Source organism: Trichosurus vulpecula, chromosome 8, assembly GCF_011100635.1.
Source record: "Trichosurus vulpecula isolate mTriVul1 chromosome 8, mTriVul1.pri, whole genome shotgun sequence".
In the NCBI taxonomy this organism is placed as follows: domain Eukaryota; kingdom Metazoa; phylum Chordata; class Mammalia; order Diprotodontia; family Phalangeridae; genus Trichosurus; species Trichosurus vulpecula.
Window position 1 is genome coordinate 251,354,324 of NC_050580.1, and position 14,262 is coordinate 251,368,585.

General features: G+C 41.1%; 1 protein-coding gene and 1 non-coding gene across 2 annotated transcripts in view; both read left to right on the top strand.

The window, feature by feature from the left end:
* KCNK13 (potassium two pore domain channel subfamily K member 13) overlaps positions 1-14,262 on the top strand; it is a 196,869-nt gene that overhangs the window by 140,000 nt on the left and 42,607 nt on the right. The window lies entirely within an intron of this gene.
* Positions 4,722-4,829, top strand: LOC118830362. The gene has a single exon (XR_005009012.1). It is a non-coding gene; the product is annotated as a U6 spliceosomal RNA (small nuclear RNA).

Below are 14,262 nucleotides of genomic sequence, written 5' to 3' on the forward strand. Positions count from 1 at the left end.
AAGCTTCCATCCCAGCCCGCAGTTTGGTCGGCCTATGAGTGGTCTGCACTTCCATCAAGAGAGGTGGACCACTTCTCAAAAAACAAACAAATGTATTTGACTCAAAGGACATAACATCAGGCCTCAAGGCCTAAAAACGTTTTCTTGGTGAAAATCGACTGACCCCAAGGTAGAAAGAAGCTAAACTAACTGGCTTCTTCCTATTTAGAAGATTTGGAAATCGATTCTTTGTGGCCTGTGTGGTTGAATCCCTGGGGGCTAACGCTGGAATTCCAGTGTCCCGGTCATGAAGGCCCACATGCCTCTTATCCCATGAAAACTCACAGGTCCTCACAAGAGTCCAAGGTCCTAAAAATTCTTCTTCTTAATTAATTTGCTGTCTGACTAAAAGTGTCCAAACTGGATAAAAGCTAAACCGTATGGCTCCTTGTTTGGAGGACTGGGGAATCAAACTGCGGTACTTTGCTTGGGTGACACAGTAGGGTAAAATTCACACTCAGATGCTCCTTCAAATTGTCACATGATGATTTTATACACGCACGCACGCGCACATGCACCCGCACACGCACACACACGCGCGCGCGTGCATACACACACACACACACACACACACACACACACACACACACTTGCATTCCCACACACGATTCAGTGGTATGTAGGGAATAGACTTGTAGTTCGGGAAATCTAGATCTGAATTATTTATTTCCATAATATTCACGTACTATAATTTTATTAGCAATCTAATAGGCATGTACCTTGTTTACAGATCTTTGCTACTACATAAAGTGTTGCTTTGAATATTTCTGTATATCTCAGACCCTTCCTTCTGTCTTTGGCCTTCTTGGGGAGCTTCGTGGTTCAATGGGAAGGTCCGTTCTGTCCTACTTGATCCATAAATTGCTAACCAGAGCTGGGATTAGGACTCATGGCAACTTCCCCAATATCCTGATGGGCTCTGATTCAGAACTCTAAGGCAAGATCTAAGGGTATCAACCCCATGCCTCTGCAATAGGGAACTCTTTCTTCCCCTTTAGATCCATGAATACTGACCTAGGCTGGGATTAGGGCCTTTAGCAGTTACACCTTTGCAAGCAAGATGTCCTGCCTTACCAAAGAAACAGGGACCATGGCCTGAAATGGGTGTTTAAACAATAGGAAACACTTCTTCCTTGTGTCCAAGGCAAAGCCAGTGCCCTCTAGGTGATGCAAATGGATTGAGAAAAGGCTCATAGCTAAAAGCATGATTGCATATACTCTATATCTAGATATCCATATTTATGGATACTGTATAGGGTACAAGATGGGATATACATATACATGCACATATACATACATATGTGTGTGTAGATAGATAAATTCTGTACACTAAATTCATCACCACTGTGTCATGGACAGTATCTTTAATCACCAGTCCTCTGGAATGATAATGATGATGATGTGAATCATAGTCTTTAGAGCTTTTAACATTGTTTGTTTTTATAGTCTGTCGTCATTGTATAATTTTTATCATTTCAATTATAATGATATATTCATTGTTCTTTTGGCTCTGCTTACTTCACTCTATGTCAGTTCATATAAATTTTTCCATATCTTTTCAAAATATCTGTTTCCTCATTTCTTACAGGACAACAGAACTTAATCAGATTTACCTACCACAATTTATTCAGCCATTCCTCAATTAAGGGACATCCTTTTAGTTTCTAGTTTTTGGCCACCACAAAAAGAGCTGAGATTTTGGAGAGAGAGAGAAAGAGAAAGAGAGAGAGTATGTATATATATGTGTGTGTGTACATATATACACACATATGTAAATATATGTGTGTATATGTATATATATGTATATATACACATATGTATATACACACCTACATATATGGTTGTATGTATGTGTGTGTACATAATATAGTATTACATATTATATAATTATGTATACACACATACATATATATATACACACACTTTTTTTTACATATAGGACACTTTCCTCTTTCTTTGATCTCTTTTGGTCATAGGCCTGGCAGTCAGATACTCAAATATTTGGGTCAGAGGTTATGTACTATTTGTTAATTTTTGGTGTAAAATACCAAATTGCTTTCCAGAATTGTCGTACCCATTCACATGTTCACCAACAATGCATCAATGTGCTTCTTTTCTCATGGCCCCTCCAACATTTATTGTTTTCTCTTGTCCCCATCTTTGTCACTCCAGTGAGTTTGAGCTTTACTTTGAATTTCCCTAATGGTGATTTGCAGCACTTTTTTCACATGACTATAGATAGCTCAGTTTCTTCCCTTGAGAGTTGTCTGTCCATATCCTTAGGTCATTTATCATTTGGGAAATGGCCTTCTTTGCTTTTAAATATGAACCACTTCCTTATATATCTTGGAAATGAGACCTTTGTCAGAGAAATTTTCTGCAAAGTTTTTTCCCAAGTTGTTTCTTTTCTGAGATTACCTCGGTTAAACTTGTTTGTACTAAACCTTTTCTATTTTATGTAATTAAAATGGCCATTTTATCTTCTGCAATCTTTTCAATTCCTTTTTTGGTCACAGACTTCTCTCCTATCCATAGATCTAATAGGTAAATTTTCCATTTTTCCCTATTTTGCATATGATGTGACCTTTTCCATCTAGGTCACATATCCATTTGGAGCTTATCTTTGTATATGAAAGGTATATGGTGTTGGTTCAAATCTAATTTCTTCCATTCTGTTCTCTAGTTTTTGAGTTTGCAGTTCATTGCTCAGGCAAAAATCGCTACAAATATTTTTGTGCACTCAGAGTCTTTCCTTTTGGCCTTGCCCTCCTTGAATCACATGCCAACTAGTGGTTTGGCTGCCTGGAAGGGCATCCTATAGAACTTCAAATTGGAAATGTCAAACAGGCAATTGGTGGTGTGAGACTGGAGCTCAGTAGCAAATGGGAGAGTCATCTGCATAGATATGGAAGTTACAACCTTGGGAGGTGAGATGCCCTTGAGCAGAAATTCACCATCTGTTGTATCAAGGGTCCATGTCTGGTGAAGTCTATGACTCCCCTCTTTATAATAAGGTGTGTTGCTTACCTTCCTAATTGAAGAAAATGATAAATTTCAGTTAGAGGTTAATGAAAATTAAAATGTAATTTTTTCCCACCCAAGTTCATGCAATTCCTGAAATCTACCCCAAATTCCTTGGGGGTCCACAGACTCCAGGTTAAGAGGCACTTACCTAGAGAGAAAAGAGAAAAAGATCCAAGACTGAGCTTCAGGAGGGACGATATCCATGGATTAAGGGTAGGACATAGATGATGACCCAGTAAAGGTAACTGAATAGCAGCCAGTATGTGGGTAAGAGAAGGAACAAGAGGAAATAACATCAGAAAGCTTCTCCTAGTGTGCTTGGACATTTATTCACTCAAAAAATGGTTTTCAATACAAAGGAAGACTGAACTCTCACAGCAACACATGCAATGGGACATATCACACAATAAAGACGTTCATGCCATGGAGGATGGAATTTTTTGGCATAAAAATTTGTACCTACCTCTCTATAAAACCACATAGCAAATGTCCCTTCACTGTGTTTCCTGGCCTCTTGAGCCTTAGACAGTAAGTAGCCTGTTTTGCATGCCCCTAGTCCTGAATTTGACAACCTAGGGCAGAACAGGGCAGCTAGGTGGCCCAAGCACTGGGCTTGGAATCAGGAAGATTCAACTTCCTGAAATTTTTCTAACCAAAGTTTTTCTTGTCTCAAATCCTATACTTTATACACTGCACCACTTTGCTGCCCCCAAATGAAAGCTAACTGAGGAATTGGGAAAATTGTCAGTGGGAGAAATATTGAGGAATTGAGTACCTTCACATAAACCTCCAATAAGAGAGAGAATTTCAGGAGAGCTGGAGGCAGGTGTGTGGAGTGTGGACCCTCTACTTGCCTTTTCCTCTACCTCAGCCCCATCCATCTGCTCTTGGGTTGGGACAGAGCAGGAGTTAAGTATTCCCTGTCACTGTCAGTGCCCTACTGTACACCTTCTGCAGTACTTGGGTATGTCGCTCAAAGTCCCCAGCATCCTATCTTCCCCTCCCATGTAGCTGCCTTCCTAGGTTCCCAAGTACCTAAATTACCTCTTCCCTCTGTCTTCTCATCTCTAATGCTCTTGAATTATTCTCACCCTTTGATCAGAATGAATGAACTGCCCAGCCCTACTGTGTCTCCACTAGGAATTTCCTAGATGGCCCTCAGCTGTCTGATGCTAACCTCTACTGATACCTAAATCTTTGTCCCACTCTTTGGTTAGCACCAACATGTTTATTTTTTAGGTATGTGTTCTCTGAGTATCTGTGGGACTCAATGGACAGAAATTTGAAATTAGAATTAGGAAGACAGGGTAACATCCTTCTGCAACACGCCTTAGGCAAGTCATTTAACACTTAATACCCAGACAAGTCTAGGATACCAGAAGGTACAAGATCAATTGTATTGCTACCAGGAATTTCCTGTTGGAACTACGCTAAACAATGAAATCTGCACACCACCACCCCCCAAATGCTCTATGACCTTTATTTTATATTGACATTTCCTTAATCAGCTTAATGTTGTTTGTCTCTCTGGTAAACTCTGACAGAGTAGAATCTAGGATTATGTAATCCCCTTTGTTGGGCACTGACTGACAGTTAACAGTATGGTAATTGTGGTGATAGTGACAAAGATCTTCACAGCTTCTCAGATTCTCACCCTGATGCTTCCTTCAGCAGCACATGTGTTAAAGTTGGAACGCTACAAAGAAGATCGGCACGGCCGCTGCGCAAGAACGACGCGCAAATTCAGGAAAGTGTTCCATAACTGTTTGCTCTTGCTTAGGCTGAGCTAATATAACAAAAATGACAATTTTACCTAAATTAATTTCTTTATTCAGCACCATACCCATAGAACTACGAAAAAATTATTTTACAGAGCTGGATAAAATAATAACAAAATTCATCTGGAAGAACAAAAGATCCAGAATATCAAGGAAATTAATGAAAAGAAATGCTAGGGAAGGAGGCCTAGCCATACCAGATATTAAACTGTACTATAAAGCAGCAGTCATCAAAACTACTTGGCTAAGAAACAGAGTGGTTGATCAGTGGAATAGGTTAGGTACACAAGATGCAGTAGTCAATGACTATAGCAACCTACTCTTTGATAAACCCAAAGAGTCTAGTTTCTGGGCTAAGCATTCACTATTCCACAAAAACTGCTGGGAAAATTGGAAAATGGTAGGACATAAACTGGGCATAGACCAATATCTTACGCTATATACCAAAATAAAGTTAAAATGGGTTCATGATTTAGGAATAAAGGCTGATATTATAAGCAATTTGGGAGAGCAAGGAATAGTTTACCTATCAGATTTATGGAAAAGAAAAGAATTCATGACCCAACAAGAGACAGAGAGCGTTACAAAATGCAAAATGGATAATTTTGATTATGTCAAATTGAAAAGTTTTTGTATAAACAAAGCCAATGCAACAAGGATTAGGAGGGAAGCAGAAAATGGGGAGAAAATCTTTAAAACCAGTGTCTCCGATAAAGACCTCATCTCTAAAATATACAGGGAACTGAGCCCAATTTATAGGAATAAAAACCATTCCCCAATTGAGAAATGGCCAAAGGATATGAACAGGCAGTTTTCAAAGGAAGAAATTAAAGATATCTATAGGCATGTGAAAAAATGCTCTAAGTCACTATTTATTAGAGAAATGCAAATCAAAACAACTCTTAGGTACCACATCTCTCCTGTCAGATTGGCTAACATGACAAAACGGGAAAATGATAAATGCTGGAGAGGATGTGGGAAAATTGGAGCATTAATACATTGTTGGTAGAGTTGTGAACAGATCCAGCCATTTTGGAGAGCAATTTGAAACTACGCCCAAAGGGCTATAAAAATGTGCATACCCTTTGATCTAGCAATACCACTCCTAGGGCTATATCCCAAAGAGATCACACAAGTGGGAAAGGGACCCATATGTACAAAAATATTTATAGCAGCTCTTTTTGTGGTGGGAAAGAATTGGAAATCAAGGGGGCACCCATCAATTGGGGAATGGCTGAACAAGTTGTGGTATATGACTGTCATGGAATACTATTGTGCTATAAGAAATGGGGAAGATAAGGACTTCATAATAACCTGGAAAGACCTACATGATATGATGCTGAGTGAGAGGAGCAGAAGCAGGAAAACATTGTACACAACCACAGACATACTGATTCTGTGATGACTAACTTGATAGACTTAGCTCTCCTCAGCAATACAAGGCTCAAAGACAGCTCCAAAGGACTCATGATGGAAAAAGCTAGCTACATCCAGAGAAAGAACTATGGAGTCTGAATGCAGACTGAGGCACACTATTTACTCTCTTTTTTTTTCTTTTCTTTTTTGGTTTTGTTTCTTCTCTCTCGTGATTCATTCCACTGGTCATGGTTCTTCTTTACAACTTGACTATTGTGTAAATAAGTTTAATGCAAAGGTATACATAGAATCTATATCAGACTGGGTACTGTCTGGGGGAAGGGGGGATGGGAGGGAAGGGAAGAAAATTTGAAACTCAAGAACATGTAGAATTGAGTGTTGTAAACTAAAACTAAAAAATCTAATTAAAAAAAGATTTATAATAAAAAAAAAAAATTCTTGGGGGCAGAGCCAAGATGGCAGCTGGAAAGCAGGGACCAGTGTGAGCTCCCCACCAAGTCCCTCCAAAAACCTATAAAAATGGCTCTTAACCAATTCTAGAACTTCAGAACCCACAAAATAGCAGAGGGAAGCAGGGATCCAGCCCAGGACAGCCTGGATGGTTGCTGGGTGAGGTCTTTCATGCACGGAGCTGGGAGTGGAGCAGAGCAGAGCAGAGCAGAGCCCAACGTGGGCTGCGCAGATCAACCAGACCAGGAGCCGAGCAGAGCAGGCCCTAGCGCCTTGAATCAGTGAGCTGTGGCAGTTGCCAGACTTCTCAACGCACAAACACCAAAGACAACAGAGAAGAACTGCAGAACCCACTAAATAGTGGAGGGAAGCAAGGCTCTAGCCCAGGACAGCCTGGATGGTCTCTGGGTCAGGTCTATCCCAAACGGAGCTGGGAGCTGGGAGCGGAGTGGAGCAGAGCAGAGCCCAGCATGGACAGCACGTACCAACCAGACCAGGAGCTCGGCGGAGCGTGCCCTAGCGCCCTGAATCAGTGAGCTGCAGCAGTTACCAGACTTCTCAACCCACAAACACCAAAGACAACAGAGAAGGTTAGTGGGAAAAGAGGCAGAGGACAGAGTGAAAGAAAGAGTTTGCAGTTTGGCCACTGCCCCGAGGGCAGCGGAGGTGGGGCAGCTACAGAACTACAGCTACAGTTGCTTCCAGCCCCAGGCCCACGTGGTGGGAGGAATTAAGTGGCGGATCAGAGCAGGAGTGCACAGCCTGCTGAAGATCTAAGCCCAGTCCTGGTTGGGGGTTCTTGGGGAAGGAGGAGTGCTGGTGTGGCAGAGCTGGCACATCCCCTCCAAACGTGGAACATACTACTCTTTAGTCTACAAGCAGTCATACCCCGCTGAAAAACTCAAGGGCCAAGTAAGTTGGTTGGGAATATGGCCAGGCAGCAAAAACATACCCAGATTCAGTCTCAGACTTGGATTCTTTCTTTGGTGACAAAGAAGACCAAAACATACAGCCTAAGGAAGTCAACAAAGTGCAAGAGCCTACACCAAAAGCCTCCAAGAAAAACATGAACTGGTCCCAGGCCATGGAAGAGCTCAAAAAGGATTTGGAAAAGCAAGTTAGAGAAGTAGAGGAAAAATTGGGAAGAGAAATGAGAAGGATGCAAGAAAACCATGAAAAACAAGTCAATGACTTGCTAAAGGAGACCCAAAAAAATACTGAAAAATTGAAGAAAACAACACCTTAAAAAATAGACTAACTCAAATGGCAAAAGAGCTCCAAAAAGCCAATGAGGAGAAGAATGCCTTGAAAGGCAGAATTAGCCAAATGGAAAAAGAGGTCCAATGGACCACTGAAGAAAATACTACCTTAAAAACTAGACTGGAAGCTAGTGACTTGATGAGAAATCAAGATATTATAAAACAGAACCAAAGGAATGAAAAAATGGAAGACAATGTGAAATATCTCATTGGAAAAACCACTGACCTGGAAAATAGATCCAGGAGAGATAATTTAAAAATTATTGGACTACCTGAAAGCCATGATCAAAAAAGAGCCTAGATATCATCTTTCAAGAAATTATCAAGGAGAATTGCCCTGATATTCTAGAGCCAGAGGGCAAAATAGAAATTGAAAGAATCCACAGATCGCCTCCTCAAATAGATCCCAGAAAGAAATCTCCTAGGAATATTGTCACCAAGTTCCTGAGCTCCCAGATCAAGGAGAAAATACTGCAAGCAGCCAGAAAGAAACAATTTGAGTATTGTGGAAACATAATCAGAATAACCCAAGATCTGGCAGCTTCTACATTAAGAGATCGAAGGGCTTGGAATACAATATTCTGGAGGTCAATGGAGCTAGGATTAAAACCTAGAATCACCTAACCAGCAAAACTGAGTATCATGCTCCAAGGCAAAATATGGATTTTCAATAAAATAGAGGACTTTTTAAAAATTTATTTAACACATTTAGTTTTCAGCATTGATTTTCACAAGAGTTTGAACCACAAATTTTCTCCCCATCTCTACCCTCCCCCCCACTCCAAGATGACGCACATTCTGGTTGCCCCGTTCCCCACTCAGCCCTCCCCTCTGTCACCCCACTCCCCTGCCATCCCCTTTTCCCTTCCTTTCCTGCAGGGCAAGACAAATTTCCACGCCCCATTGCCTGTGTATCTTATTTTCTAGTTGCATGCAAAAACTTTTTTTTTGTTTTTGAACATCTGCCTCCAAAACCCCGAGCTCCAAATTCTCTCCCCTCCTCCCTTCCCACCCATCCTCCCCAAGAAGTCAAGCAATTCAACACAGGCCACATGTGTATCATTATGTGTAACCCTTCCACAATACTCATGCTGTGAAAGACCAACTACACTTTGCTCCTTCCCAACCCATCCCCCTTCATTGAATCTTCTCCCTTGACCCTGTCCCCCTTCCAAAGTGCTTGTATTTGATTACCTCCACCCCCATCTGCCGTCCCCTCCATCATCCCTCCCCTTTTTCTATCTTCTTCCCTCCTCCTTCCCGTGGGGCAAGACACCCAACTGAGTATGTATGGTATTCCCCCCTCAGGCCAAATTTGATGAGAGCAAGATTCACTCATTCTTCCCTCACCTGCCCTCTCCCCTCCTCCCACAGAACTGCTTCCTCCTGCCACCTCTATGCGAGATAATCCACCCCATTCCATCTCTCCCTATTTCCCTCTCTCAATATATTCCTCTCTCATCCCTTAATTTGATTTTATTTCTTTTAGACATCTTCCCTTCATCTTCAACCCACCCTGTGTCCTCTCTCTCTCTCTCTCTCTCTCTCTCTCTCTCTCTCTCTCTCTCTCTCCATACATATATACATACATGCACATTCACTTATATATATATATATGCATATATATATATACGCATATATATATATACACATAAACATATATATGCATATTCCTTTCAGCTACTATGATATTGAGGTCTCATGAATCACACACATCATCTTTGCATGTAGGAATGTAAACAAAACAGTTCAATTTTAGTAAGTCCCTTATGATTTCTCTTTCTTGTTTACCTTTTCATGCTTCTCTTGATTCTTGCGTTTGAAAGTCAAATTTTCTATTCAGCTCTGGTCTTTTCACTGAGAAAGCTTGAAAGTCCTCTATTTTATTGAAAATCCATATTTTGCCTTGGAGCATGATACTCAGTTTTGCTGATTAGGTGATTCTAGGTTTTAATCCTAGCTCCATTGACCTCCAGAATATTGTATTCCAAGCCCTTTGATCTCTTAATGTAGAAGCTGCCAGATCTTGAGTTATTCTGATTATGTTTCCACAATACTCAAATTGTTTCTTTCTGGCTGCTTGCAGTATTTTCTCCTTGATCTGGGAGCTCAGGAATTTGGTGACAATATTCCTAGGAGATTTCTTTTTGGGATCTATTTGAGGAGGCGATCTGTGGATTCTTTCAATTTCTATTTTGCCCTCTGGCTCTAGAATATCAGGGCAATTCTCCTTGATAATTTCTTGAAAGATGATATCTAGGCTCTTTTTTGATCATGGCTTTCAGGTAGTCCAATAATTTTTAAATTATCTCTCCTGGATCTATTTTCCAGGTCAGTGGTTTTTCCAATGAGATATTTCACATTGTCTTCCATTTTTTCATTCCTTTGGTTCTGTTTTATAATATCTTGATTTCTCATCAAGTCACTAGCTTCCAGTCTAGTTTTTAAGGTAGTATTTTCTTCAGTGGTCCATTGGACCTCTTTTTCCATTTGGCTAATTCTGCCTTTCAAGGCATTCTTCTCCTCATTGGCTTTTTGGAGCTCTTTTGCCATTTGAGTTAGTCTATTTTTTAAGGTGTTGTTTTCTTCAATTTTTCAGTATTTTTTTGGGTCTCCTTTAGCAAGTCATTGACTTGTTTTTCATGGTTTTCTTGCATCCTTCTCATTTCTCTTCCCAATTTTTCCTCTACTTCTCTAACTTGCTTTTCCAAATCCTTTTTGAGCTCTTCCATGGCCTGGGACCAGTTCATGTTTTTCTTGGAGGCTTTTGGTGTAGGCTCTTGCACTTTGTTGACTTCCTTAGGCTGTATGTTTTGGTCTTCTTTGTCACCAAAGAAAGAATCCAAAGTCTGAGACTGAATCTGGGTATGTTTTTGCTGCCTGGCCATATTCCCAACCAACTTACTTGGCCCTTGAGTTTTTCAGCGGGGTATGACTGCTTGTAGACTAAAGAGTAGTATGTTCCACGTTTGGAGGGGATGTGCCAGCTCTGCCACACCAGCACTCCTCCTTCCCCAAGAACCCCCAACCAGGACTGGGCTTAGATCTTCAGCAGGCTGTGCACTCCTGCTCTGATCCGCCACTTAATTCCTCCCACCACGTGGGCCTGGGGCTGGAAGCAACAGTAGCTGCAGCTGCCCCACCTCCACTGCCCTCGGGGCGGTGGCTGAACCTTGAACTCCTTCCACTCCAGCAGCTTTTCCCACTAACCTTCTCTGTTGTCTTTGGTGTTTGTGGGTTGAGAAGTCTGGTAACTGCTGCAGCTCACTGATTCAGGGTGCTAGGGCCCGCTCCGACCGGCTCCTGGTCTAGTTGGTCTGAGCTGCTCATGCTGGGCTCCGCTCCCAGCTCTCAGCTCCCAGCTCCCAGCTATTTGGGATACACCACACCCAGAGACCATCCAGGCTGTCCTGGGCTGGAGCCCTGCTTCCCTCTGCTGTTTTGTGGGTTCTGCAGTTCTAGAATTGGTTCAGAGCTATTTTTTATAGGTTTTTGGAGGGACTCAGCAGGGAGCTCACACTATTCCCTGCTTTCCAGACGCCATCTTGGCTCCGCCCCCCTAATTCAAAATAGAGGACTTTCAAGCTTTCTCAGTGAAAAGACCAGAGCTGAATAGAAAATTTGACTTTCAAACACAAGAATCAAGAGAAACATGAAAAGGTAATCAAGAAAAAGAAGAAGAAAAAGAAATTGCAAGGGACTTACTAAAGGTGAACTGTTTTGTTTACATTCCTACATGGAAAGATGATGTGTATGATTCATGAGACCTCAGTATTAGGGTAGCTGAAGGGAATATGCATATATATATATACATATATATACGTATATATATGTTTATGTATATGTGTGTATATGTGTGTGTATATGTATGTATATATGTATGTGTGTGTAGATGTGTGTGTGTGTGTGTATATATATATATATATATATATATATATATATATACACAGAGAGAGAGAGAGAGAGAGAGAGAGGGAGAGAGAGTGGACACAGGGTGAGTTGAAGATGAAGGGAAGATATCTAAAAGAAATAAAATCAAATTAAGGGATGAGAGAGGAATATATTGAGAGAGGGAGAAAGGGAGAGATAGAATGGGGTGGATTATCTTGCATAAAAGTGGCAAGAAAAAGCAGTTCTGTAGGAAGAGAAGAGAAGGCAGGTGAAGGGGGAATGAGTGAATCTTGCTGTCATCAGAGTTTACCTGAGGAGGGAATAACATACATACTCATTTGGGTATCTTACCCCACAGGAAAGAAGGAGGAAGAAGATAAAAAAAGGGGGGATGATTGAGGGGAGGGCAGATGGGGGTAGAAGTAATCAAAAACAAACACTTTCGAAAAGGGACAGGGTCATGGGAGAAAATTGGGTAAAGGGGGATAGGTTGAGAAGGAGCAAAATATAGTTAGTCTTTCACAACGTGAGTATTGTGGAAGGGTTATACATAATGATATGCATGTGGCCTATGTTGAATTGCTTGACTTCTTAGGGAGGGTGGGTGGGAAGGGAAGAGGGGAGAGAATTTGGAACTCAAAGCTTTAAAAACAGATGTTCAAAAACAAAAAAAAAGTTTTTGCATGCAACTAGAAAATAAGATACACAGGCAATGGGGCGTAAAAATTTATCTTGCCCTACAAGAAAGGAAGGGAAAAGCAGATGGGAGGGGAGTAGGGTGACAGAAGGGAGAGTTGACTGGGGAACTGGGCAACCAGAATATATGCCATCTTGGAGTGGGGGGGAGGGTAGAAATGGGGAGAAAATTTGTAATTCAAACTCTTGTGAAAATCAACGCTGAAACCAAATATACTAAATTAAAAAATTTTTAAAATAAATATATAAATAAAAATTCTCATCCTGGCCAGGGGTGTCATGGAGCTACACCCCTAAGTCTCTCTCAATCTCTGTCATCTATTGAAACATGGAACTCTCCTGGCTTCTCACCCAAGTGATTCATCTATTCAAAGATTCTTCTGTTTTCCTTTTTCTATTTCCAGTGACTCTTCACTGTTCTCCATAGCAGGTCTCACCTCCTCAAGTTCAGCTCCAACGTCCCATCCATTTACTACCAACTTCTCCCTTCCTCCTTCTTTCTTAATACTATTTCATCTCACAATTCTCCTTTTTCATTTCATCCTAAGACCTGTATAGTTCCCTATTAAATTAGATCTCTCTAATGAGATGATTCCCCAACTTTCCCTTCTCTTCACCAAGACACCTCCCCCCCCCACTTCTAAATGTTACTATCAATTCATCTGCAGCATTTATTGAGCCCCTACTGGAACAAACACTCTTAGACATGTTCTGGACAGTGCAGAGGAAGTTACAGATCTAATCCCTATCCTCATCCTTGGGAAACATTCAGAAGAATGTATTTCTAAGTCAGGCGGTCCTGACCACGAAAGTGAAAGGAGACTTCAGAAAAGAGTTAAGGTGAGATTTGAAACAGGTTGTGAAAGATGAGAAGACTGTAGGCAAGTAGAAGTTCAGAGTGAGAAAAACACTAATCAAAGAGGTAAAGAAACAAATATTTGTTAAGAATCTACTATGTATTAAAAGCTTTACAAGTATTATAAAATTTTATCTTTACACCGGCTCTGGGAGTTCGTGCTATTATTATCCGCATTTTTGAGCTGAACAAAAAATGAAGCAAACAGATGATAAGTTATTTCTTCTACTACAACAGCTAATTGCTGTGTGAGACCACATTTAAACAAGGGTCTTCCTGACCCCAGGGCCAGTGCTCTCTCCACTGGGTTACCTGTTTGCCTTTAGGAGCAGAGATAGGAATGACTGTTTCAGGGTATAGGACAATGAGGAAACTGATTGCCTGCATGGGAATAAGTGTGTTGCCATGAGAAGCTAGAGATACCTCGTGGTCAGGAATGAGGTAAATAGGTTTCTGTTGAAAAGCTGAGATTTGATGAAGAAAACTATATATAGTTAGATAGGGAGAATTGAGCCTTTTTATGGAAATTTTGTTCTCTGTTCACTACCTCGTCCTGTCTCTCTGGGCCACCACCTTTCCCTTATCTCTCACAATGCCTAACTGAGAGTGACCCTGTATCAGTAATTAAGGTGGGACTTTTTTACTGTTTTCTCTTTTGGAGCATTCATTTAATCAAGTGTCCTTGATGAGTCCTGCCTTTGTTTCTTTGATTGAATCAGGAGTCTTTGATGACCTGCTCACCTCAAGGGAAAGCCTAGTTTACATGGGCTTGAGTGCCATGTTTGTGACACCAGAAGTTTTTAGGTCATGTGGGTTTGAGTCACATGTTATGATGACCTTTGACTCTGAACAGGGTTTATAAACTCAGAGGCTGGTGTTTTGCCTTTGGGGC